Genomic DNA, 25,894 nt, shown 5'->3' with positions numbered 1-25,894 from the left:
AAAAATAATGCCGTATGATTCATTCTGAGGAACTGACATGAGTCTTAAAGACTCAGATACACTCCTCTGTCCAGAGATGGCTCAAAAAGCTTCACTCCACTTCACTCCCAACTTCACTTTCTCAGGCCATGTGGTTTCTGGGTAATTTTTCCTTCACATTTCTCTTATCAAGTTCAATTATTGTGTCCCTTCCTTCCTCATTATCTACAGTGTTTCTCAAAATGGGGACAAACATCTTTTATTTTACAGAGTTTTACTTCTAATAAATGCAAGAACTCATATAGAAGTAGGTCAAAGTTTATAAAAACAAACAAGCTACAAAAACTTTAGAAGTCTTATCAATTTCCTTACAATGATATTTAATTCCCCACAAACTACTTTTTTCTAATATTTTAGTATCATAAGCTCCATAATTTTAAAATTTTCTACAATGAAATTTTATTTATTAAGATATCAATTAAAAAGTGTTCAAATTCTTCTCAAATATGACTTGTATGACTTCTAAGGTAGAGATACTTCCATAGTTCAGTGAGGGACTTACTGTTTCAGTAGCTCTGACACAATTTCAAAACCACCTGGGTTACTTAAAACACCATATCTAGGTTTCCATATCTAGAGATTCTTATTCAATAGGTCTTGGATGCAGCCTGGACATCTGTATTTTTAATAAGCTCCCATGATTATTGCAATGCACAAAACGATGTTATATCTAGGAAACACTGCATTTTACTGTTAGTATAGAACAATAGCTGTCACCTGTTTGATACTTGACAGGTCCTTATTTAAGTTATCAGCAAGGGGGAGTTTCATAATACATCTTCACATCCAAATTTATGTTCTTTAAAATGTGCATGTAAGCCAATCCTTGTTTCTCTAGCAAACTGAATTCAACCCAAAAGTGTAATTATTCTAGACAGTTTAGCAAAAGTTTGAGTAGCAGTGGTGGGATTACACTAAACTTCATTTTTCAAACAAGACAAATTGTTGTGAAGATGATCAAAATTCAGTTCCTTTGAAGTGATTTTTATCCCAGCCTATATAAAATGTAGAACTTGGTAGATTTAAATGGTACCAGGTTATAATAAAATGTTCTGATATTTCTAACATATCTATCTTCTATAAAACAAAAATGACTATTATTCTTTATTGTTTCATGATGAGAAAAAATTGGCAACCGTTGCTTTATTTCACAGTTTTCTAAGTTACTTAATCCCTGAAGTGGAAAGCAATCATTTTGCGGGAAAATGCACAATGAAAGCGAACATTTTACCAGATTTCTTAAAATCAGTCAAATAGCTACTCAGTCATGATTCCCATTTTTTAAAATAAAGAATTAAGAAAACATCATGCATATCAATTTAGTATAACAGGAATTTATATGTGACGTTATTAATGTCTATGATAGGTTTTATAAACCAAAACAATTTGTACAGGTATCTGAACTGTACAATTCATGAGGTTTTCAAGTTGGCTATTCACTATGCATGAACACAAAGTTCTAAACCATGCAGGGCTGTAAAAAAAACTGAAAACAATTAAAGCAAAACTCAGATACCCCAGAGATTGTTATCCAAATAATCCTACTTTATAGAAAGTCATTGCAATAATTTAGCCAAAAGGGTACATCAATTTTATAATTTATAATTAAGATTTGCATTATTAATGCCAAGGATATTCTTCATAATTAGGCATAAATATATACAGAAAAAGAAAATCTTATTAAGTAAATTCGCTGCCATGTAGAAAATAATTAATAATATTATGAAGAAAACATGTTATAAAATTATCCCTGAATAAGAATGCTCATATATATGTATAATTTTTCTATTCACAATGCTTAAAGACTATTTTATTATGGTGAAGTAAACTTAAGAGTCTACTGTCTTCCTAACAGATCTTGTTTTAAACAACAAACTTGCATCATTATAATTTTCAAGGAGGCATTGATTTTCACTATTTTTGATTATTATGCTTCTTACCACAAACGCTTCTCTTAAAATAGAAAGTAACAACATCGGCCGGGTGCGGTGTCTCACGCCTTTAATCCCAGCACTTTGGGAGGTCGAGACGGGCAGATCACAAGGTCAGGAGTTCGACACAAGCCTGGCCAACATGGTGAAACCCCGTCTCTACTAAAAATAGAAAATTAGCCGGTTTGGCAGCACACACCTATAGTCCGGGAGCCTGAGGCAGGAGAATTGCTTGTACCTGGGAGGCGGAGGCCACAGTGAACCGAAATTGTGCCACTGCACTCACACTCCAGCCTGGGCAATGGAGCGAGATTCCATCTCAAAAAAAAAAAAAGTAACACCATCATGAGGAAGATGTTATGACATTTTGGAAGAAAAATGGAGATAACATGCAATTTGTTTCAGACTAGAAACACATTGTATGAGCTTTAGTTCTATTTTAAATAAGCACATTTCTACACATATTCCATATATGTGGAATGCAGACTGGCTCCGTCCATTGCAGATGTTATTAAACTACTGCATAACACACTCATAATCGGTCTTAGTCTCAAAACCATTTTTAGCAAAATACGATAAGCAGCTGTTAATCATCAACTAAGTTTGAGAATTTTTGTGAATTGAAGTCTATGGCCAGATGTATGCGGCCCTGTTTGATTGTTGAGAAACACTTGCTGTATCAATAGATATAATGAGAATCTACAATTAAGTCAAGATGCAAAATACTGTTAATGATAATATCTAATATTTATAATATTTACTATAACGTATTAATTGAATGCTTGCTATTTACTAGGCACTGTGCTGAAGACTTTACATGGATTATCTAACTGAATTTAATTAATCTATTTTATTATTTCTATGTTTTTGTCCATATGGTCCACATTACCAAGATAACAACAAAATTACCTTGTTTTATTTATTGGGTACACTTCACTGTCTGTGTTATTTGGCAGACTCTAGGGTCTACACATTCAATGTCATACTGAACATACTGTCCTTAGAAGTTTTAATTCTGATGGGATATGACTAATCCACAATACAGAAGTTGCACATGGAATAGGTTGAAACACAAGGAGGGGCAAGACCAACATTTTCTCAAAAGAATATGATAATCATTTAGAAAGGAGGGAAGACAGAATGGGCTCCACACTTCCGTGATAGACCTACAGAGGAGTAGAAAGCCAAAGAGAAAGAACATGATGAAAAATAAAGTAGGCTGGGATTATGAATTTAAGTGTACAGGTCCAACTACTTAACTAATGTGGGCTAACACAGCTCAGAGTAACGAAACTTTAATGAATTTCATCTTGGATGCATTGTCTAGCATACTGGTAAAAATTACAGTTATAATTATCTTGTATTAAGTAATATCATCTAAAAAGAATCTCTTTAATGTATGTCTTATCATTTTCCATCAAGTTAAAATCATAAGACACCTTTGTAATAAGACGGTTTCAAAATATAAATGCAAATACATACAGAATAGTTTCTATATATAGTTATTATATTAACTAAACTTTTGAATGTAATCTAAGATTATTTTGAAGGCTTAATGCAATAAAGGGACTCAGTATTGTAAAAACAATGTGAGATTTTATGATGATAGTGTTTCTGTATTTGATTCAAATGGTCCTAAACCAATGATTTCTTTTTGTGGGGGAGGGTGTGGGGCATATTTTAATGTTTTGAACAGAGGTTAGCTGTTATAATTATTAAGTTATTAAGGTATGGTCTAAACAAATATAATGAGTATCATCTTTAAAATTCAATCATCCTTATGTGAAGAAAATTTTTATTCTAAGCTCCAGACCAATGGCAATTGGCAGAAATTTGCTAACCTCACACGGGACATTTGAGCTCTAGTGAAGAATGACTGCAATTTGCTTTCTGAGTAGACTACTGAAAACAATAAGCTACAAATAAATGTAACTCTCATGTCCCAAGGTAAGATGCAAACTGTAACACAGAAATAATTTTCCTAGCTCTGGAATCTATGTTCAAGTGAAATAAACTGAGAGGCTAAAATTCATTGCCTAGATGTAATCGATGAAACTTAATTTTAATATAGATGTAACAAAGGAAAGTGGAAAGATGAATTGCCAAGTTACTTCATAAGAAGATCCATCACAGCTTGTATTTGTATGTGTCATACAAACCATCAAATTTGAAAACAGCCTTGTCTTATGGGGATAATGTATGCCTTTTATTAAAAAGATACAGAGGCAAAGTATTTTATGGATACTTTTTTTTATCAGTAACACTATGAATTTAAGATTTATCAGTACAGAGCACATAGGCTGAAGGGTGCACATGCAGTCATATATTTGGAGAAAATGCATCTCAACAAGAAATCATAGTTCAAGATGGTATCTTCCTATTGTTTTCAAATCTCCTGTTCATAGCTAACAAATTATTTCCCCTCAAAACTTGTAGTGGCGAGCCTAATTCAGAGTTCCACCTTGACACTAACCTAGAGTTCCATATTTTCTTAACATAGTCTGTATTCTTGCTATGTAGAAATTCTTTGCTTTAAACTATGTGTTATTGTGTGATAGTGGATAACTTTTCTGCTACATTCTTTGAAGATCCCCTGAAGAGAGCTCTTGAGGAGATTCTACATTTGAAATATCAGCTAATACCACAGTCAATAAGTTTTTACTGCTTACATTTCATTACCAGTTTACAATGCATATTATGCACTGACCGGCATACCCAAAATCAATGTATAAGGTACAAACGCTGAATGAAATTTGAGCAGGATGTAGGCAAAAGTCCTTCCATCTTTCAAATGTGTTTTCTAACTTCAGGGCAATAACCTTTTCTATGTATAGTTTTTTTAAGTGTAGTTTTTGAAAACAGTTTCAATATGTCATTTTGTTTTCTTTCTTAAATTGTATTGTTATTCAAAAATTAAAGTGGGCACAGAAAGTTAAAGTTTTAGATTGAAAAGATTTTTTAAGGCAAATGCACTGTTTAAGAAAAAAATGTTTAATATATAATACTATTTATCACTGATAATATCTATAAGCATAAAACAATAAAATATTTATGGAATAGATAAATGGATAGATGGAAAGATGAATGGATGATGGAAAGACGCATAAAAACAGTGGCCAGAAAGGTAAAAAATAGAGTTATCAATTAACATTAATTTTCTTGAAAAAAAGATCTAGAGCTGAAGACAAAATATAAGGCACATTCTGAAAATTACAAGTAGCTCAGTTTACCTACAAAATTGGTTGTACAGCAATGAATGAAATTTGGCTGTAGGGACAGAAAAGTAAATACAAATAAGATTTGGTAAATTTATGCCTGTAACCCCAGCACTTTGGGAGGCCGAGCTGGGCGGATCGCGAGGTCAGGAGATCGAGACCATCCTGGCTAACACGGTGAAACCCCGTCTCTACTAAAAACACAAAAAATTAGCCGGGCGTGGCGGCGGGTGCCTGTAGTCCCAGCTACTCGGGAGGCTGAAGCAGGAGAATGGCGTGAACCCGGGAGGCGGAGCTTGCAGTGAGCTGAGATCACACCACTGCACTCCAGCCTGGGCGAAAGAGCCAGACTCCGTCTAAAAAAAAAAAAAAAAATTGGTAAATTTACACTCACTAAAATTACACTGTATTATATGGACAATGTTCCTTTACAACAAGTATTTTCCTTTACACATTCAAACCATTTTATTACTAAAAGTTAAAATTATAACACAAGAGAAATGAGATCTACAAAGGGACAAGTTGCAGGTTGGTGACCCAGTAATTACAAAAGGGAAGCATAGAACAAAAAATAGTTCTCCTAATCCACAGTATGTTTACTGGAAGAAACTCTTAACTGACTTTACTGCCTGAAATTTTTGTCTACTCTGGCATATTGATATGGTATTTTGATTTAATTTTCTAAGGTAAAATTCTGATCATTTCATCCCATTGCTTCTAATTCTTCATATAACTGCCCACTGTCTTACTAGTAAAACCCATAATTCATTGGAATAAATGCAACAACCTTAAAGATTTGGCTATATTTTTAAGCCTTTGTCCTCTGTATGAAACAAACATGATGTTCATTTGTCATCTCCAAAACCTTTGCTCATCCACAGCACAGACTCTGTCTAATCACTCTCCTGGCTTTACCTACTCAAAACTCCATAACCTTAAACAAGTTGCTTAATCTTTAAATCCCCATTGTTCTCATCTGTGAAATGGGAAAAATAATTATAATAACTTCTTTATAGGGCTGTTTTGCAGACTTGAAAAATTCATAATAATTAATTAGTGCCATATCTGGCACATTCATTCAGCAAATGTTTATTAATTGCCTATTATGTGCAACACATAATTTTAGGTAATTGAGATTCAGAAGCAGATAAAACAGTAAAAATCTCTGCTTTCATTTATTCTAACAAAAAATAAATACTAGTTTCTATTAATAATGATTTTTAATATAAATAGTAATAATAATAAATGATTCTTCAAGATTCAGCTTAAACATCCTTTTCTCTGGGAAACCTGCCCTCATTCCTTTCTGATCTGCTACTGTGACCTTCTGTTATGATTTGAATGTTTGTGCTCCCTCCAAAATTCATGCTGAAACCTAATACCCAACACAACAGGATTGGGAGGTGGGGCCTTTAAGAGCCTCCGCCCCCATGGATGGGATTAGTGCCTTACAAAAGGGCTGCAGGGAACTAGGAAACCTTTTTCCCCCTCGACTCTGCCATGTGAGGGCACAGCATCAAGACACTATCTTGGAAGCAGAGAGCAATTGTCACCAGACATCACATGCCAGCACCTTTATCTTGGACTTCCCAGCCTCTAGAACTGTGAGAAATAGATCTCTATCATATAAAATTATTCAGCCTGTGGAATTTTGTTATAGCAGCAGGAGTAGACTGAGTCTCCCTCCCACCTGCTTTTTAAGGTATCTTTTGTCTTAACACCTTTTATTCTAGTACTCATAACCTCTACAGCTACCCTATGATGCTTGAGTGCAGGGGCCAAGGCTTATTCACCTTTCTCTTGCCAGCTCCTAGCATATGTATGTCCCACAGTTGGAACTTGCAAAGCATTTGAGAAGTGATAGTATACGCCACTTCAACACTGAATTAACAGAATCATCATAAACCTATCCCAGACTACTTGTATTTTAAACTCCCTTTTTTGATACCGTAGCCCAGCATTTTGTCCTAAGTGATTATTTAGACTTAATTATACTTGGAAAATTACCTCAACATCTGCCACTCTAGGATCAACATAGAGACAATTGGCCTCATTTTGAAGAAGGAAACACAATGGCATACAACCTTTAAGGGTTTTTAAAAACCCCTAAAACACCCTTAAAAAAGTGTATTTTTGAAATAGATTGAATAAAGAATGCACCCCTCATGAGTGCTGAATCTTCCGCTTGTCTTGTTCACTGCTATATCCCTAGAACAATACCTGACATATAGTAGGTGTTCAATAAATACTTCTGAAAGGAGGGGAGGAAGGAAGGGAGGGAGGGAGGGAGGGAGGGAAGGAGGGAAGGAAAGAAGGAAGGAAGGGAAGGAGCAATATGAAGAAAGATCTAGTTTGCATTGGTAAGATAACCTGTGTTCTTCTGAGCATAGGTGAAACTAATCTAAAAATATGTGTCTATTAAATGTGCATGAATACATCCTCAGAAATATGTATGTTAAAATCAATATAACATACATATTACTGTATATCAAATGAATATATTAAAATATGACTTCAGTTGTTAATAGCTTTTACTCTTTAAAAATTGGTATTTCAATTTAAATATAAGGATGTACTCATTTAGGATTGATACTCAAGGGTAAAACAAAATTTGTTTCATTAAATCATCAAATTAATTAGTATCAGATCATTCAGTTTCTAGTCACCTTTCACACATGTAGCTGATAATAGCTTATTTTCTGTTGGCCTTAGAAACTGACATATCTTTATGACAAGAAGTTTCTAATCTAGAAACACAGAAAAATGAATAGTCACATTGCAGAAGGGATATAAATATGTTAATGAACTAAATTTCTCCACTTAAATCAGTCTTTTTTTTGCCACTCTTTCTACACAGAGAAATTGATTCAAATATCCAGATCAAACTCTGAGCAAGGGAGAATAAACTTAATGAAAATAACATTTTGAGAGTATGAAAAAAATGAATATTAGAATGAGTGGACTGTGTGATTTTCAGAGCCTTGGAAAAATGCCTGAGTTTAATAATTATGTGATTATGCAAATTCTATTTTTGCATGTAACCAAATATCTAATTTGTGGGTAGGCTTTCCATAAAAGTCACACAATTCTTGGATGTTGAAAACCTGATCTATATCTCTTTGCTTCAATTCTTTTCCTAGAGTCAGGTAGATAAGGTGACAGACTGTGCAGTTTCTGTAAACTAGATAGCAATGGTGCCCATTGGCACCATCTCAGATATGGGTTCGTTTTTCAGATGTCAGATGTATAAGAGAACTGAAGAAACTATTTTTATATAAAATCTGATTTTTAAATATTTGAAACTAGTTAAACTTTTTAAAAGACACTTGGCAGGCTGGGCATGGTGGTTCATGCCTGTAATCCTAGCATGGGAGACCAAGGTGGGTGTATGCCTTGAGTCCAGGAGTTTGAGACCAGCCTGGGCAACATAGAGAAGCCCTGTCTCTATAAAAATTACAAAAGTTAGCCAGACATGGTGGTGCATGCCTGTATTCCCAGCTACTTGGGGGACTGAGGTGGAAGGATAGTTTGAGCCTGGAAGGTTGAGGCTGCAGTGAGCCATAATTGCACCACTGCACTAAAAGCAAGGCCCTATCTGGGAGACAAAGCAAGACCCTGTCTCAAAAACAACAAAACAAAAGACACTTTGCGGATAAAATAATATAGAACTGAAATATGGTCTCTGGCCTTACTGCAAAGAGATTGGATGTTCATGCACTGATAGGGTTTGGCTGTGTCCCCACCCAAATCTCATTTTGAATTGTAGTTCCCCTAATCCTCACGTGCCGTGGGAGGAATCAGGTTGGAGGTCATTGAATCATGGAGGCAGGTACCCCCATGCTGTTCTCTTGATAGCAAGTGAGTTCTCACAAGATCTGATGGTTTTATAAGGGGCTTTTCCCCTCTCCTCAGTACTTACCCTTCCTGCCACCATGTGAGGAAGGATGTGTTTGCTCCCCCTTCTGCCATGGTTGTAAGTTTCTTGAGGCCTCCCCAGTCCTGTGGAACTGTGAGTCAATTAAACCTCTTTCCTTTATAAATTACCCAGTCTTGGGCAGTTCTATAAAGCAGCATGAGAACAGACTAATACATGCACACACACTAATACCAAAATTTCGGTTTTGATTTTTAAAGCTTAACAGACTCCCTTCTCTCAATCACAGGTCTTACCCTTTAACCTTGTTTATTTCTCTGCTTTTTAGTTCTGAAATATTCTCATGACCAAAACAGGGTCCTTAGGGTTGGCTAAAATGGTCTGGATGGCTGAATGTTAACATATACCCAGTAAATCAAGTATGTGCTTCTTGTCTATAAAGCCAGAACTAAGCTACTTATTGAGAATAAATAGCATACTAAAAAGCTAAATCAAGAAATAGATTAACATTTCTCTTGTATTATGTGCAACCAAGGACAGTTTTAGTAATAATTACAAGAAAACCACTTAGAAAAAATGTATCAGTGCAATTCATTCACTCCAATTGAAATGACTGTGCGGTTGGCAAAGAAAGCGTTGATATGCCCTTGATTAACATGGCAGATTTATTTATAATCTGCAACTGTACACAAATAATCCATTCTCTTCCAGTGCCTTATCAGGGACGCTCTTCTGCATTTCTGCCCAGCCTGTTTTGTCACATGCTCTGACATCTGCCAGTTCCGCTGCAGACACTGCCACCGTGAAGTCTAAGTTTAAACCACTCCATCCTCTGGGAATACCCTGAACGGAAATTTCCGTGACACATAGAAAATTCAGAGTCTCTCATGTAACCTTACATAGAGTTCACAAAGTAAAGTATCCTGCTTTTCAGGTCACCTGTTCTCATTTACTGCATGTTGTCAGGGGTTATTTGATTTATTCTAACAGAATTGGGTATGCTTTGTTTTTTGTTTTTGTTTTTTTTTCATTATGACTGACCTGTGACCACCATAAAGTTATCTGAACTGTTGGCAGTTGCGGCACATCAGATATGCCAGATGCACGTCAGTTATGCATCTTTCCCACTCTTAACACACATCAAATGAAAAACAAAATCCAATTTGTATGCATTGTTTGGAACAGAATATTGACAAGTAATTTAAGCACTATTTATCAGGAAAAACATATAAAAAGTTTTGAATTCTAAATTAAATTGTTAAAAATGAAAATAACATGACTGTAAACTCAGGGTTCTTAACAGTACCATAAGCATCAATATATACAAGTATCAAAAGCAGCAATATATTCTTCAGAGGGAATATTAATCTGTTTTGATTTATGTATCTCATCTGGAAACTGGAGTTGTTTGCTAAACAGTCACTACTGAATATATTCTCTATTCATCCATTGCATAGTTTTATAAAGGGGAACAGAGTTGAACAGACAAAATTTGTGTTCCAACATCTATTACAAACGTTGAATACTAGAACGAATGAGGACAAAACATATCTGAGCCTTGAAATTATGTTAAAATTCTCTCTTTTTTTCTATTTTTAGAACACTATTTTCTGTTCAATACTAGCCTTTCCCCTGCCTACTCCATCGCACGCTTCCCACATCTTTCAAAAAATTGTTCAATGTTTTCAATGGCTTACAAATTCAAACTCTTCTTCTTTATTTGACTCTGAGTTTAAAATTATGCTGAAGTCTACCTATCCTTAGAACAAACTTTATTACCATCTTTTTTCTCTTGTTTCTTAGCCTGAATCTCACTAACAGAATCCTCTTTATTTCCTTAATTCCTTATAACCTCTAAGTCTCAAAGAGAAGTTCAACCACCCTTGAAGGTCACTAGGATGCTGCATATTAGATGCTTTGGCCTTTTTCAGTCATGTAACATCTACAATTAGGACTGTCTTCCTTGAAAACCCATTTTCTCCATGTTCTCTTCCTATTTCTGTAATTGTCCCTTCCCTGGCTGTTCTTTCTTTCCTATTCAATGTAGACATTCCCTAAAGTATTCACTTCATTGTCTTTCTTTAACAGATTGAACAATCATAGAAGATTATTAGGTTGTATTAGATTGGGCCTCCTGAAGAAGCTTTTTGTTTGTTTGTTTGTTTTTGAGACGGCGTCTCGCTCTGTCGCCCAGGCTGGAGTGCAGTGGCGCGATCTCGGCTCAATGCAAGCTCCGCCTCCCAGGTTCCCGCCATTCTCCTGCCTCAGCCTCCCGAGCAGCTGGGACTACAGGCGCCGCCACCGCGCCCAGATAATATTTTGTATTTTTAGTAGAGACGGGGGTCCACCGTGTTAGCCAGGATGGTCTCGATCTCCTGACCTTGTGATCCACCTGCCTTGGCCTCTCAAAGTGCTGGGATTACAGGCTTGAGTCACCACGCCCAGCCAAGAAGCTTTAACCAATAAAAATGCTGTAACTGTCTCGAGGCCGAGCGCTGTGGCTCATGCCTGTGATCCTAGAATTTTGAGAGGCCGAGGTAGGCAGATCATTTAAACCTAAGAGTTCAAGATCAGTCTGAGCAACGGGGCAAAACCTCGTTTATACCAAAAATACAAAAATATTAGCCAGGCATATTGGTGCACACCTGTAGTCCCAGCTACTAGGTAGGTGGGAGGATCACTTGAGCCTGGGACATTGAGGTTGTAGTGAGCCATGAGTACACTGCAGCCTGGGCAACTGAGTGAGACCCTTATCAAAACAAAAGAAAACAATAGAAAACAAAAAAACAACAACGACAAAGTCTAAGTATTCTATATATACATGAATTAGAGACATAGACTAGCATTGCGCTTGACAGTGGGCTCCCCAGCTTGACATTAAACCGGGCTGAGAATCCAACCTGGCCACTTATTAGCAGTGACACATAGGGCGCAATACTTAACCTCTCTCTGTCTCAATTCTCCTACCTGCAAAATAAAGATAATAAAAGCACATGCCTTATTGTTGTGAAATGAAATGACTTAATATTTGTAGGATGATTAGAATGATATTGCATTGTAAGCATGCAATGATAGTCTACATATTCAACATAATAATAAGAGGCGGGGCGCAGTGGCTCACACCTGTAATCCCAGCACTTTGGGAGGCCGAGGTGGGTGGATCATGAAGTCAGGAGATTGAGATCACCCTGGCTAACATGGTGAAACCCCATCTGTATTAAAAATACAAAAAATAAGCCGGGCGCGGTGGCACGCGTCTGTAGTCCCAGCTACTCAGGAGGCTGAGGCAGGAGAATCGCTTGAACCGGGAGGTGGAGGTTGCAGTGAGCAGAGATCATGCCACTGCACTCCAGCCTGGGAGACAGAGCGAGACTCCATCTCAAAAAAATAATAATAATAAAATAAAATAATAATAATAGTGAACATTCTTGTTATGCATATTCCTCTTTCCAAATTGGCCTTTTCCCTAACTTGATTTATTTTGGTCTAAATGAGTCCCTAGGCTGAGCTCAGTAACCAACTTTTTCATAAACAATAATTTCACTCTCTTGCTTAAAAATTTCCAATGTGCTAATTTTAATTGACACCCCCGAAGAGAGCACTTTTGGTTCAAGCCCTTCCAACAATCACCCAGTTGCTATCTATCTGTGTCTGTTTTTTTAAATCCTTTCAAACACTTTGAAATTGTGCTATTTATCTGCTTTTTTTTTTTTAGTCCGCTCACGTAAGCTGTAAATGCTTTCAGAGCTGGGACTCTACTTTTGTGTTACAGTAGTTCTTATGCTAAGAATTCTGTCTGACCTGCAGGAGAATATCAAAAATACTGCCTGAATCAATGAAAAAATCATTTATTTCTATCATGATGGAAATGATCATTACTTATTCCAAACAATGATACTTTATCTCATACCTTTCTTCATATATCTTACTTTCTAGCTTATATTGAGATAGTTTGTGAATACAGTTGACCCTTGAACAACATGGGGGTTAGGAAAACATCCCTCCTGTGTAGTAGAAAATCCACATATACGTTTGACTTTCCCAAAACTCAAGTACTAATAGCCCTCTGTTGACTAGGAGCCATACTGATAACATAAACAGTCAGTTAACACGTATTTTATATGTTATATCTATTATACACTGTATTTGCACAATAAAGAAACCTAGAGAAAACAAAATGTTATTAGGAAAACCATAAGGAGGAGGCGAAAAAGGAGGAGGTGAAAAAGGAGGAATTGGTCCTGCTGTCTTGGGCTGGGAGACACTGAAGAAAATCAGTGTGTGAGTGCACCCTCGTAGTTCAAACTCGGGTTATTTGAGGGTCAAGTGTATATCTTACTTTGCCTTTCAGATTCTGAAGCTCACTGAGATCAAGACCAAATTTTATTCATCTCTATTCATCTTTTATAGTACTTTGCAAGTACTTTTTCATATATTAGATTATCAATAAATATTTGTAGACTAGATGAATTAGGAAATGTGTGCCAAATCTCTCTATAGCCAAGTAAATAGCCAAGTGAATGTATTAAAATACATTAAATGTATTTTAATCGCTCTAGATTTATAGTTAAATATCTTCCAGGAGTTAGACTTCAAAGCACACAGGTGTTAGATTTGAAACAAACCATTGTATTCCAAAAACCCACCAAAAATGTATTGCCCACCTAGATATGGCATATGCATTAAATCTGTCAATGATTTTTTTTAGTGATACTGGTTATAACATAAGAAACAAGGTACAACTATCTACACAGCCCAGAAATAAGAATCAAGCAAGTCACATAAATGAAAAGTAAATAACAAGAGGAATAAAATAAACACATGAGACAAAAGCTAGTAATAATCATTGTCTTTAAATCAGGAGTAGTTAAACTTAGGAATGCCTGAAGTAATGCTGACCAGGTTATTACTAGCTCCTAAGGCTATTCATCTGGGTTGTTGAAAGCACTATTTCATATTGTTGCTTATTCACGTTTAATGGAAAATAAATGACAAAGTCACCTATGGAAAAGCATTTTCAAGCATTTTTTTAAAGTTTTGTCATAAAGTTCATGTTTAAAAAAACTACTTGCAATTATATATATTTTGCATATTTTATCTTGAAATAAGAGTACAGAATTTTCAAGTTATCTGAACCAGAAATTTTATCTTAAATATTGTTTTAATGAGAGGTTATTGCAAATTGGCTGGTTTAATTTACGTTTCATGGTATCATTTTGGTGAATGTGTCAGAGACACTACAAGCATAGCCCAAGAACTCTTCAGCAAGGAGACTGAAAGGTATACAAGGACATTCAAGATTCATTTAAAAACTCAGGATCAATTTGTTCTACATGGAAAGACACTTTTATATAACATAAAGCTATTTTTTATGTTAAAAATATTTTTAAATATTTTTTATTGAAAAAATAAAAGTGTAGATTTCAAATATTTATAAACTTCTTGTTTAAATACATATTTTTCAGTTGAACAATTTTACAGGACTACATTGAGACATTTCTCGTTGCATATCCAAAGCTATCTAGTATGTGGCTTATAATATCGATTACTTCTTTTCTTTTAATATTCCAAATTATCCTGCCTTTATTCTAGCTACAGCATCTCTTTGATGTATTACTAAAACAATGTCTTCATTTGTTAATGTCTGCTCCATGGTCAGTCCTTCCTATTTCTGTCCCCACCACCCTCCATCATTAAGCACAGTCTAAGCAATGCTGATATTATGATCTTTCATTACTCTGGTGGAAACCATAAATAACTCCTCACAATTGCCTAGATAATATAGTGAGAAATCTTTCAGCTGTGCATAGCAAAGAGGCCATGATTTAGTTTTTCTCTTCAGCAGCGTTTGCTGCAAGTTCTTTCAAATTTTTTTGCTCCAGCAACCAACTCCGTAGAGGGTTCCTAAACGTGTCAAGCAATTTCATGACTCTTGCATTTCCATATTCTGTCTCTAGTTTTTTGAAATGCCTCCTACCACCTACTGGTTTGGCAAAGTACTACTTATTCCCTGGAACCAGCTGAAGATTGAACTCATCTCTGAGGAATTGCTGGACATATGTAAGCAGAATTGAAGGCTTTGCTCCCTGTGATTCTAAAATATTTTGTATGAACTAACTTGTTTTACTAAACTTGCTACTCTGCACTGTAATTGTTTGTGTTCTTGTGCATCCTACCAAAGCCTGAGCACGTGAAGTGTGCTGCTATATCCTATTCTTCGAATGTTTCTTAAATAAAAGGATTGATGGAGGGATGATACTTGATCTCCTACTCTTCGAACGTTTCTTAAATAGAAGGATTGATGGATGGATGATACTTGAACTTTTATTAAAATGGTGACACTATACATTTTGTGTAAGTTGACACATTTTAAAGAAATAAATACATCAATAAATCTCTAATACTATTACTATACCTTGTAAATCAACAAGTCCTACAACATTTGAAATAACTGACATCTCAGCAACTGATTTACTTCCTAAGTTGTCTCCATTGTTGAGGTCAATTTAAAGATCTCCTTTGAAACATGGTTTTAGAAAGATGCAGGAAAGTAATGAGTATAGAGGTTTATTTTTCATTTTGTAAGGTTTATTCATCTAATCACAACATGGAAGTTAAAAATTATTTAAATGTGCTTCTAGTATTTTTATTTTATGCCTAGAAGGCATCTCATATTATACTGCAAGCTGCCAGAATGTGTATCTTTTCTCTAGGTATATTTCTAATAAGGAGGCACTGACAGAAATGGAGTGGCAGAGGGTGATGTTAAAGTCAACTACTCAGTCACACATGTGCTCCTAGCAAGGCATTAGTGTTCAGGAACCAAATTACATGCCACTGAGTTCAATCCTAGAAAACTGATACTGATGACAATGTAATCAATTGAAAACATGTCACCAAGTTTGGTTATCAATGATTCTTGCAGTCATAATAGCAGCATATTTTCATTAAGAAAAAATACATACACAAGCTAGAACTCTTTCTACTCATAAGAGAAAAAAAACCCACAAGCAGTTTGCTAGGTATTTTTAGTATAAGACTCTGTCATGCATGTGTTAGCCAAGAGGACAGTAAACATCTATGAACTTTGGTCTTCAGTTTTTCTCACATAGGGAGAGCATTCGCTGAAGTGTAAAAAGGAGAAAATAAAAATAACTTCAAAGAAAGCTGGAAGCAAGGAGATTAGCAGGGATAAAATGAACAATTGGGAGAATGCCTACAGTATCACAACTCTGCACATCACTTCAGTTTTCCTCAGGTAATATTCAGTAGCAATTTCACAGTTTCAGAAGCCCAATACTTTTTTTCTGTGTGCAGGACTCTTGCACAGAAAGCAATAACTTCTCAAAAACAACCATCGTGCAATCTCTTTTGTCAATAAAAGGCAACAATGCCTGAAGCATGACATCTAAATATGCCTTAAATCACTCATGGGGCTATCCTATTAACAGTGCAACGCAGGCATAGGACCTTGTTTTATGTCAATATTATGGATTTCATTTTCAATTTAAACAGGTATTCAGAAGATCTCTCATGAGTTATTTTATGACTATTTCTTTCACCATATGTTTGCATGTAATTCCATAGATATGAATTTTCTGAATATGGCCAGAAGAAATTGAATTTTCTGAATATTTTCACAGATTTGATGTATCCTCACTATAACAACAGGACCAGCCCAACCCAGGCCTACTTTGTTGATGACAGAATGCCAAGTTACCTCGTAGGAATAACAGAGTCAAAATTGCCAATCATGTAGCCCAAGCATGCACAACAGAAAAAACCGTGTTGACCTTTAGCAACACCCAGAACCCATGATTCCTCCCTGTGGAACCGAGAAGACCAGGATACAACCAGAACCTAAACTCTGGAACCTTTTCAAAAGACAGGGGTCCACTGGCCCAAAAGATCAGGAGCTAAAATCCTCCTCAACATGGCTTACCATAAATGGTCAAATTTGAAGTCCTTTAATTAGACTCTGCCAAATCAACATTTCTTAATCCTTTCCCTTGTCCTGTGGCCCCTTAAAAGTTTCCTCAGACCCCAAATTAGTAAGACAGATTTGAGTTGCATCACCTGTGTCCTTGCTGGCCAGCCTGGCAAAATAAAGACTTTCTTTTCACAAAAGCCATTGCTAGAGTATTGGTTTCTATCTGTTGTGGGCAGTGAGCTTAAATTTGCTCAGTAATATTGCTAGATAATGGATCACCACTGATTCTTGGATTTTCACACGTCTTTAAAAGCTGGAAGCAAAGACTGTGTACTACTCTACATCTAGCTGATTAAAAGCATACATGGGGATAATAAAAGAACTGTAGACACAAACAAATTTGTTCAAATAGATAACTTGGGTGAAATCCATGGTTTCTTTGACTGTGTGGTTCTCTATATTTGGACAAACCCTGGTACAATGACATTGTGTGAAGATGCTTGGCCACTGGGTGTACATTTCTAAGCCTCAGTGTTTTTGCTGAATCCACTGGGACTGGGAAACCAATTTAGACCTAAGTGAATTCTTTGTTTCAGTTCAAAGTTATCAGTTGGTGTTACTAGCTTGGAAGAATAAAGTAGGCTCATTAAGAAAGTAGATAACTATTTTAAGACTAAGAATAGGAAGAATTAAGATTTTAGGAAGATAGAAAAGCATTCAACAAATATGATAAGTACTTTGCATTCTTCCACATGAAGGAGATAGAAATATAAGACACAGTCTTCTTCTCACGATTAAAGTAAAAATACAGATATTACGAAACAGTACAATGCAATATGAAAAGAAACAGAATCCAAGTACCTATGAAGGGCATAGAAGATAAATGATTCAAATATGACTTAGAAGGATCAGAGCATGTGCTACACTAGATAACAATGTTTGCACATGAATCAATAATTTGAACACTAGCAATTCTGACTTTATGATATTTTACCTAAATCTACTCTTATCTTCCCCCAAAACAATATAACTTATGCTTTAGAAAAATTTCTCAAAGAGACTAAATTACTTTCTAGTTTTTTGCTTTGGTTTGTGCCATTCACACTGCTTGAATTCTACTTTACTTGCAACTAGTTTTTTTTTTTTAATCTATCTTCTATGTCATATAAGTGCCTCATTAATTCACCAGTAGCTCTCCTGATAATATTTAGTTGCTTTCCTTCTATGCTACCCGAGCACTTTATATTCATTTCTACTTCATATTTCATCAACAACTTAGCTGTAGGCTTTCTTTTCCAGGCAGTATAATTATTGAGGATAAGGATGCACCTCATTCTTCTTTATAATTGCCTCAGGGCTTCATATATAGAAGGTGCTCAATAAATGTTTATTAGATGAATACATGACTGCATGCATGGAAGTACTCAAGATTATTTGAGTAGTTAGTGACCTCCACAGTGTGATACGAAGTTTGCCACCCTTATCTATTTGCCTTTGCTTAAAGCCATTTTTCCTGGTTTTGAAATAGTCCTATCCTTGAACATTGACTACAAAAACTACCCAAACATTATCAGTGAGGATTTAGTGAATACAGAAAACTTTCTAACACAAAGTAGGATGCCAAATTTAAGGTAACTCATAGGTTGCCAAGACAACATTTCTTCGGTCTCACAGTTTTACTGAAATCTAATTCTGAAAACTCCTTTATAGAGAATTTCATGTTCTACCTCACAATGCTTAATGTTTATTTTAATGACATCCTCAATATCTCTTTATAGATACATCTAACTCAGTGATTCCATCTAATGATGCCCGTGAACTCTGGAGGGGTTCTTATAATACTTTATGCTACAGTGCTACAGACCATCTGAAAAAAAAAAAAAAAAAGAAGAAAGCGTACGATAGTCACACTGATAAAAGAACGCTAAAAGAATGGTGAATACTTTCTTTTGTTGAGCCCATTTCAGAAATGAACTATTATTATCCAAGCTATGGTCTTCTTAAGGCTGAGTGGAATCAAGACATAAAATAAAACTAAAATAAACCACTTGCAGAAGGCCACTGAAATTGCCAGTCGTTCTCAAAACAGCTTTCTATAACCAGAGTAGAATTTTTGCTTAAATTTTCAATTCTTTCTAGTTTCCCCAGGTAGACAGAGGCTACCGGGTTGGACAATTCACAGAAAGAAAAACATTTACAAGGAGTAAAGCTAATAACTAGCATGTAAGGGGAGTTTTTTTCTTTGATAATCCAACTATTTTTAAAATTAAACCTTATATAAAGAGATGTGTAAAAATATGAACCACTACTGCTATTCTTACTATTTTTTGTTTAGAGAACACGGCTATTTTTCATTAAACTGTTATTGTGTTTATCTACTTGTGTTTATTATGGCTGTCTAAAATAAAATTGTAAGTTATTTCATTTAAGTTAGTTGCCTTCATTTCAATTATTTGACCTAAATAAATGTGGGTTTTTGAAAGGGATTCAGATCCCAGGCAGAAAAAGGATTAAGATATTAACGATGTTGCTAATGTCACAGAGAGGAGATTTCAGATTTCACTGTAGCTTAGTCTCTTGTGACATTCTGGATGCTTTATCATTTGTAGTGAATTTCAAACATGACCACCATAATTCATAGCTCCTTCCATTAAAACATGGGAGGGGGGACTCGTTTTTTCCATATATTGAATACAAGTTTGTCTTCAGACTGGCTTTGATAAAATAAATGAGTCAAAAATGTAATTGCCCCTCTGAATCTAGGCTTCAAGAGGACTCACAATTTTTATTAAGTTCTTGGAACTCCTACCATCTGCTGCCATGCGAACAAACTCTCCCTAGACTGTTGGATGATGAGAGACATGGTATAGCCACCTTCATTAGCCAGGCTAGTAGAGAGAGAAACATCAGCTGTGACAATAAGACCATTTCAGATATCATGGCCCATGACCAAGTCTATTACTGACCACAGAAGCACGAGTGAGCCCAGCAACGATCAGCTCAGTCTGACAAGATCAGCAGAAATGCTCACATGACCAACAGACTCATGAACAATGATAACGATTAGTTTTAAGCACCAACTTTGTGGGTGGTTTGTTACATGTCATAAACCAGCTGATGCAATCTTCATTTTTACATTCAATGACTATACTGTTGAGCACCAATTTATTTATGGTATGTAAGCCATTGTATTAAGAACTGGAAATACAGAAGTGAACAAGTCATAGTCGCTGGCTTCAAACTCATCACCACCTTTTGGGAGATACATTTAAGCAAATAAGCATCTTAACACAATACAATACGTACTATTATAGGGACAAACAGAGTGTTCTATGGGCCATCCAAGTGCTCCATCCAAGAGTGTCCATGAAACTGTCCATCCAAATTATGCACATATAAATGACTTCTTATTTACAGACTTCTATAAAGTCAAAATAGCCAAACTGACATTCTGTTTAAATGCAGTGTGCTGAACTAACCCTCTTCCTTTCTCAATTACTAAATAAAAGAATTAAACAAAAATTACATCACATTCTACTCTTTCTGGTTAGAAAAAGCAGAGCTCTTTACAATCAGGCAGGGAGAGGAAAAAGCCAACTTTTATTCAAAACCATAATGCAGGTTTCTAGTATTAGAAAAAGTACAAAATCAAGGCCACGCCAATGGAATTATTTATTCCAATTTGACTTAGATTCTCTAGTTCCATGGAATGAAACTGTTTCCCTTGACTAGATGCTCTTATTTCTTAATTATTTAGAAAGAAAATTAGAAACAGTTTTCTTTGGTGGGGAAAGTGAACTCATGCTGATGCTCACATATGGAACTGGATTTAATTCGCTTATTCTTCCTTGCCTTCACTCTCAACCAATAATGTCCAAGGAAAATCTCATTATTCTTCAGGGAAGATTTCCATATTCCCCATTTGTGGTCAAGTGTTTGATCTGGTTCTGGAAGAGCCTCAGGATGCATGTTTGGTGAGGTTGGGGAAGGGTTAGCATTTCCTAATCCTAATCATTGTGAGAGGTTCTAATGGAGTTAGTACTAGAGAAGCAAAAGCTTCCTTGTCTGTCTCACTGGATTTGGGCAGTAATGATAAAAGCACGTGCAAGCATTGGTCTCATCCCACTCCCATGATGACAAACTCAGAGACTGACAATCTGTAAATACAGGATTCTGACTCACTTGCTTACACAAAGATTCAATTTCTATGCTCAATGTTTGAAGTTATTCTCATCAGCTAACCCGAAGTAGAAGATATCTGTTATAGATGTAGATGCAACTTAGGAAAAGATTGTGTTCCCATGGTTAAGGTACAGTTTGGGAGTTGGAGACGTCAAATATTTTACCATATAAAAACTATTTTCAAACAAAAGGTTAAGCCCTCTCAATTATTTTAATTAGGTTGAACATTGTTTATAGAATTTCACATCAATTTCTACCTAAGGTAGAAATCAGCTAGATTCTACTAGGTACATGTTGTTCAACCTTGATAGCAATAGTCTTTTGGGAGAGGCAAGTCTGAAAGTCAGGAAGTTTTAAAATTTTTAGCTCTGTACAGAATGAGACACTAATATTCTTAGACTCTGCACATAAAGACTCTTTAATGCAAATAGGAAATATAAGCACTTACGTATAGTCCTGGTTGTGGAAACATTATTCTTAATGTATAAAGTAACAAAAGGGAAATATAAAATTTTATTGTATTTGTACAAAAAAACCATCATGTATTTTTTTCATGTTATAATTAAACACACATAAACCTAATAGTAACAGAAAGAAATTGATGCCAGTTACTTAACTGTGTTATCAGTTGACAACCAAGTGGCTCTTCTTGTAGATCAAGTAGGGGAACACTCTTTTAACCATAATTTCTTCTAAGTAATCTCTTATAATAGACATTCCATAGATATAGTTTATATTTTTATTGCTGTATTCTTTAGTGCTGGCTTATGTACTGATATTATGGAAAACCTAAGGGAATCTTCGTGGTGTGATACATGCAATGTGAATTCCTTAGTAAATTTAATATTATAGTAACCATTCTGGTTTCTAGAAGTGAAACAAGTTGATATGGTCAAATAATTGCCAGGAGCCAGAAATAATGATGTAAACCTATACATTTTTTAAGTGATGTTGATGTTATACAAAATCTATAGCAGTCACAGTTTAAAAATATCAACTTGAAAATATGTCTCATTCAAATACTAGAGTAAACATTTGATATGCAGCTAATCTTTAAGTTTCTTGTTTTGCTTTTTCTCACATCAGCAAATGTGCAGTCAATACAGTATGTGCAAAGACTCATATACAATTACGTATATAACAGATTGTAAATACCCTTTCACTTTATTCAATGTGCAAATACTATAGTAAACATTTGATATGCAGCTAATCTTTAAGTTTCTTGTTTTGCTTTTTCTCACATCAGCAAATGTGCAGTCAATACAGTATGTGCAAAGACTCATATACAATTATGTACATAACAGATTGTAAATACCCTTTCACTTTCCTCTGATTAACATATTTTTATGTGCACAGAATATTCACGAATAAACACATGATACCCAAAGAAGGTTACGGATAGGAATAAATCATCTTTATTTTAAGGAAGCAAACTTCTTCTTGCACTTCTAACCCTTGTGCTCAGATTAAAGAGTAAACGAAAGCACTTCCTAGACTAGTTTCATAAATTTATACACATACACGAACACACACACTCACATACTTGGATTCGCTTGTGTGTCAGCCCTCTGCCAGAAAATGTCCAGGATGCAGGGGCTATGAGTCTAATTATGTAACTACTCATGGGGGGAGGCATCCTTTTCTAGGGTGAGTGCAATGAGAGAAGGGTACATAGGTTATCATGGGGATGCTGGGGGAGGAATGAAACTCAACCTAGCAGAAAGAAGACTTGGGAAGGAAATGACATATGAGTCCGCACCTGGACTAGTGCCTGGCTAGAATAAACACTAGAGAAATTTTTGTCTAGTAGATTCTTGAAGGTGCATTGAAGCAGTTGCATGTAATTAGTATGGACCTTCATACAAAATCAATTGAATTACCTCATTTTATTTTTGTTGCTGCCCTAGAAAAGTATGCCTTTGGTGCAATTATTTTGATCATTTTGATTTAGTATTGTAATAATTTTTAATTGTTAATTGTGACATATGAAGAGCTCCCGGCAGGACAAGAAATGTCAGCTCCAATATTCCCTTATTTTCTTATAGAAAAGTCTTGACTCTGTGGTTTCTTTGTATGTACTTTCTAGGCCATGGGGTTATTTGTGATGGTTAGTTGATGGAAAATTCTAATAATATAATCCACTAATTTAGTTAAGCAGGTAAAGATAAACTATGATACACTGAAAGAGATTTAAGAAATGAGGACATTATGTTCAAATTTCCCTCTGTGAAGCATTTATTCTTTCTTCTTGATAATGCAAATTATTTCGAGTCATGTGAATTGAACTGACATATTGAGCAAGAAATCACACCAATTCCCATCTGCATATTGAACACAAGAAAAGCTCAAATTATTCCTTACCATTTTAGAGAAAATAAATAGAATTTCTAAATCATCTTTTTGGCCCACAATGCATTATCTTGTATGCCCCAGGGAATGCAAAGTTTCCACTGGTCTGGAACCAAAAAAAAAAGAAAAATGTATTGCTACCCAGTGGGTATACACACACACCTGAACCAGTTGGATCATATCTGACTTTTACTAAATGCAAAGCTCTCTGTAATATTCTACATAGCATGTTCTATTTCATTAAAAACACTCATCGAGGTCTACTAAATTAATTGTATAATTTATTAATGAGTGTCTATCTGCAGTTTTAAAAATATTGTTCTTGGCAATGGAGAGACATTGAAAGTTGTGAAGCATAGTGGTGTTACTGTCACGTGTTCAGAGTTCTTTCTGGTATGTGAGTGGACACAAGTCTAGGTAGAGAAACAAGTAAGAGGCAGTTGTAATACTTCTTTCAAAAGATAATATTAAACAAATCAGAGCAGCGTTAGTAGGAAATGAGAGGAGAGTTTTAAAACCCAGGACATATTTAGTATGTATATCAACAGGACTTTGTTATTTAAGGGGTATAAGTAGCTGGAGAGTTGCAAAAGGACAAGGAGAGAGACAAACCAAAGATAAAGCCCAGTTTCAGAACATGACTGACCTAATGAACGCTGATGTTGCCGAAAAGATACAATAAATGTGAGAGAACGATCCAGGTTAGGTCAAATTTGAAGCATCTATCTACTCAGAGATATATAGCTGGCATTTGGCATTTGGACGTTAGATCTGAGGTTCTGCAAGGAATTCTGAGAAAGAGATCTAACTACGCAAGTCATCAGCATAAAGGGGTTATTTATAAGTGTGAACAAAGATGACATCACCCAAGGAGATATTGCAGAATGAAAATAGCAGACCCTAGTGGCAGAACTCTGAAGAAAGCTAATTATCTACAGACAAAGCAAGAGGAGTCTCCAGAGAAGAGAGCGTGGAAACTGGAGAACCAGGAGATTGTGACAATTCGGAAGGCCAATGAATGATTTCCAGATATAAGGAAGGATCAACAGTGTCAAAGGCATCAGAGAAGGCTGTTAATATCTGACCAATGAAGGTTCATTGTGTTCAGAATTACAAAGCCATTGCTGAAAAGAGAGGCATTTCTGCAAAAACACCTGGGAAAGAAGCCACATTGCCATGGATAGAGTAGCAGGCGTGGAGACACTGCTTACATAGTACTCTAGTGAGAAGTTTGAAGGTGAATGGAACAGAAAAAAAATATGTAATAAAAGAGTCCTACGGAGTCAAGGGAAGGTTCTTTTATTGTGAGAGTTTGTTTTGTTTCCATTTTTGTTCACAAGTAGACTAACATTTTCTACAGTACATTGGGGAAGGGAATAAAACTGGTGAAGTAAGGTCTTAACGTCACTGAGAGAGGATGTTTTCTCATAGCAAAATATACTCCTCTACATCGCAAGGTATCTTTAGTCTCAATTGGAATTCCTGCTATACATTCAGATTCTGAGTGGGCTCTGATTCAAGGGAGGGGAACATAGATACCACGTCCTGATACAAGGAATGTATATTCTACTCTTAGACCGGTAGAAAATGGCAAAAGAGAAATCGTGCTATTTTCTGGGTCCAGGTCTTAAGAAATAGGCAGCTTCCATTTCCCATCTCTTGAAACAGTCAGTCTGGGAGCTTTTTGCTGCCATGTGAGATGTCTAAATGCTCTGACAGGATCATGCTGAAATGGTCAGGTGTAAATACTGTGGTCAACAGTCCCAACTGAGCCCTGCCTTCCAGCCATCTCAGCCAAGGCATTAAGTTTGTGAGTGAAGCTGCTTCAACCTTCTGTATTATTTCTTGAGGCTGCTGAACAATTGTTGGCCTTGGTCAATGACATATAGAGTAAAAAAATCACCCAGCTGAATCCTTACCCACAAAATCATGAACTATGATAAACAGTTTTTGTTTTAAGTGCTAAGTTTTGGGGTAATTTGTTGGGCAGCAGTAAGTAATGGAACATATATTATAAAAAATACTGACTATTCTATTTCACATATTCACTCATGACTCAGATTAACTAATTAAATATACATGTTGTAAACACGTACAGAAAGCATTTCCTATTCACCCCTCAACTATTTTCTTGGTAATTATACACCTTACCTTTTTATTGATATGACACCTAAGGAAAAAAAATGATAGAATTTTTCAGTATTTGATTTTGTTTCATTCAATAGTAATATATGACTATTTTATTTTAAACATTAAAAATGCAATATTTACCATATTTAGGTTTGACACCAAAGAAAATGAATAATGATTAGAACATTAATGTTTTTTAAGGCATGTCTATACTTTTAAGTAATGTTTCTTTATAAATAATAAT

At 35.5% G+C, this 25,894-nt stretch overlaps 1 protein-coding gene and 1 long non-coding RNA gene across 9 annotated transcripts in view; one reads left to right on the top strand and one right to left on the bottom strand.

The window, feature by feature from the left end:
- The window catches only part of LOC129532260 (uncharacterized), a 38,447-nt gene extending 20,369 nt beyond the window's left edge, over window positions 1–18,078 (top strand). The window contains exons 3-5 of the long non-coding RNA XR_008677919.2: window positions 15,017–15,413; window positions 16,158–16,317; window positions 16,703–18,078. This is a non-coding gene — a long non-coding RNA (uncharacterized lncRNA). The remainder of the gene's footprint in view (window positions 1–15,016; window positions 15,414–16,157; window positions 16,318–16,702) is intronic.
- ROBO2 (roundabout guidance receptor 2) overlaps window positions 1–25,894 on the bottom strand; it is a 1,750,895-nt gene that overhangs the window by 1,260,355 nt on the left and 464,646 nt on the right. The gene's annotated exons all lie outside the window — the stretch shown is intronic.

This window comes from Gorilla gorilla, chromosome 2 (genome assembly GCF_029281585.2).
Source record: "Gorilla gorilla gorilla isolate KB3781 chromosome 2, NHGRI_mGorGor1-v2.1_pri, whole genome shotgun sequence".
Lineage (NCBI taxonomy): Eukaryota > Metazoa > Chordata > Mammalia > Primates > Hominidae > Gorilla > Gorilla gorilla.
This window is presented reverse-complemented; position numbering and strand designations above follow the sequence as displayed.